Genomic DNA, 2931 nt, shown 5'->3' with positions numbered 1-2931 from the left:
TATGTGGACAGGAGAGAGCCAGAGGATTCACATTTCATCCAGGGCCTCTAAGCCCCTGCACTGAGAGTGTGTGCACAGCCCACCCGAGGCCCTGGGGTGACCCCCCTTCCTCTGTTCACTATGGAAACCAATGCCGGTACTGGCCTTTCCTCCTATTCCTGAGTCTGCCAAGAACAGCCTATTCCACAGCTGTGTAATCTGTTCCACATTACAGAGTTTGAAGTAACCCACCAGAAAAACTGTCTGCTCCAGAATATTTTAAGTTACAACTTCTCCATATACCTTTTGTATCCACAGAAATCCTATTTACAGAATCTTGCTTCAGTAAGTAGCTTCGCGTTTTTGCTGTTGAGTTGCTGGCCCTGAAAGGATTTAATGCCCATTTCAAGTAGAACTCAACCTGGATATACCCAGCAAGCCTAATTTATTACCAGTATTCTCAGGGCAACACTGGAGCTCCAGCCCCAAGTCTTGTCCCTTGGGTTCAAGCAGTTGTGGCTGCCTCATAATTAATGGTTTCCTAATTTTTCCCATAATGTCATTGGTCTTTTTCACTATCAGTCCGAAGGTTTGCATCTCTGGTTTATGGGTAGGCACTTTATTAGGTAGATATCAAGCTAGTGATCCTTCCCATTGCACATGTGTACTTAAAGGCTATCCCAGGCTTTATTTTGTCCCACCACCCCACCCAACTTAGCCCCCTCCCACCAATTTTCTTCTTGGTGGTTACAGAGCCTCTTCAACATATCTTTCTCTAGGAAGATGATGATGTCACTTTCACAGCTGTACAGCTAGACTCAAGGGTGAGCAGCACCAAGTTCTACTCTCTGCTTGGTTTCCAACTTGTGCATCAGTTTCAAGGTTTTAACCCCTCCAAGTGTCATCTCTCATGGTGGTCCTAATCCACTGGACATGGTACAGTATTAAATAACCCTCCAGTCTGAAGTGTGATGTGACGTGTGCTAAAGTAGAGGTGGTGTGCACGGTCTGCATGATGCTGGCAACTTCACTAGAATGAGGTCCAGGTAGGAATTCAGTTATCCAGTCTAGCCCAGGCTCTCTGGATCAGCTCTCTGGACAGAGCTCTAATACTACAAATTTGTGGAAGCCACGTTTTATTGTTGTCAGGTTCAAAGTTTGCACTTCGATTTTGTAAATTCATTTAATCTAGGAGGCTAAAATGTGATAATTTAATTTTGTCAAAAACCGTAGCCCATAGCCAAAGCTGAGCTGGGATTTAAATGATAGGTTCAAACATTTTCATTATTAAAAATGCATTAAATGAACTAAATATTTTATTTAAATAGGAAAGAATAAATATCCAAGTAGAATAAAGAAGAAGAAAATTGATCAAGATAAAAATGCAAGAAATTAGGATTACACTAAGAAGTATGGGACAATTAGCCAGGTTCAGATAGCACGCGCCTGTAATTCCAGCTACTTGGAAGACTGAGGTGGAAGGATCGCGGAGCCCAGCAGGTCGAGGCTGTGGTGGCCGGGAGCAGTCACTGCACTCCAGTCTGAGTGACGGAGTGAGACTCCAACTCAAAAAAAAAAAAAAAGAAGTATGGGACAATAAGTCACTTAAAAAGACATACATTCTTAAGAATGAATAAAAAAGGCACACTTCAGTTAGGTATACTCAAGAAAATGGTAGATATTTAAAAAGGGAAGGAGGAGAAGGAAGAAAAAAATTCTAAAAACTCCAACTAAGACGGATCTGAATTATATCTAGGAATTATCTTGGTGAGGGAGACATTAAGGTGTCCTGCTGGGAAGATGAGTGTGGGAACGGTCCTGCTAAAGGTGACACATGCACACAAACCCAGTAACAGAGAAAGAACAGAAAGACCTTCAAAATCAACCTACTTGAGAAATACTAAAGTGATAAATGAGAAAGGATATATACCCAAAGTGAGGACTCTGAACAATATTTTATATATGCTTTGGGCCTCAAATGAGACTCATTTAGGAAGTTGACCTGAGGAAACACAGGTGAAGGACCACATCAGCTAAGACCAGAGGTGCTGATCAGTCTCAGGATTCCTGATTTAGGCGGCTCCAACCATGACACTTTTTTCCCATAAACTGTCTCTAGGAGTGCCAAACTTTGTCTTTGCCCACTGTGGGTCTGTTTTCTGTTTCTTGAAAACCGCCCCCTAATATGTTGCATTTCCTATCTTTGGTTATCTGAGAGTGACGGACAGATACTACCTATGGGACCTGTGTTTAAAAAAGACAACTGGGGAAGCATTTGAGTATAACTCCAAAAGCGGGAGGAGCCAGTTGATTCCATAGAAGGTTTCATGAGAAGCTGAAGTTTCCACATGAACAGAGTGGAGGTAGCATCAAACATCAGGGAATGAGGATGCTGGACAAAGAGGGAGATAGACATCATCATACACGTTTGTGCTAATAAATATGCTAACTTTTGTATTATGGGGTCTTAAGTCAATTAAATTGGAATCCACGTGACCCAAGGCAAGCAGAAAACCGAAACCCGTGGCCATGAAGACACTAATATTGTAAGTCCAGTATCTCCAAAAGAGTTCACGCTTCACACGGATTGGTAGGAAGTTACCTTAACTACATTCCGCACTTCTCCCTCTCTGATTTAGAGGGGAGGGACTAGATCACTTTTCGTTGGTGCGTCTAAATTTCCACTTTCAGACACCCTCTTCCCAGTTCACACGTTTTACTGGACAATCCCGCCCGTTCGTCTCACTCGTCGTGTGAAATGGGAGCTTACACACCTCTATGAACCCACCTCCGGGAGTATTACATTTGACTCAACACACCCAGGTCCACATTTCCTGAGAAACTCGAACCCAACACCGCAGAGACTTCGGGTATCATCTCTCCCCCGGACCGTGTTCCCTCTCCAGTAGGCACCCAGCCCTCCCGCCGGGTCCACGACGCCCCTCGCTCTCG

This window comes from Carlito syrichta, unplaced genomic scaffold, assembly GCF_000164805.1.
Source record: "Carlito syrichta isolate Samal-C Ts95f unplaced genomic scaffold, Tarsius_syrichta-2.0.1 Scaffold288017, whole genome shotgun sequence".
Taxonomy (NCBI): domain Eukaryota; kingdom Metazoa; phylum Chordata; class Mammalia; order Primates; family Tarsiidae; genus Carlito; species Carlito syrichta.
This window is presented reverse-complemented; position numbering follows the sequence as displayed.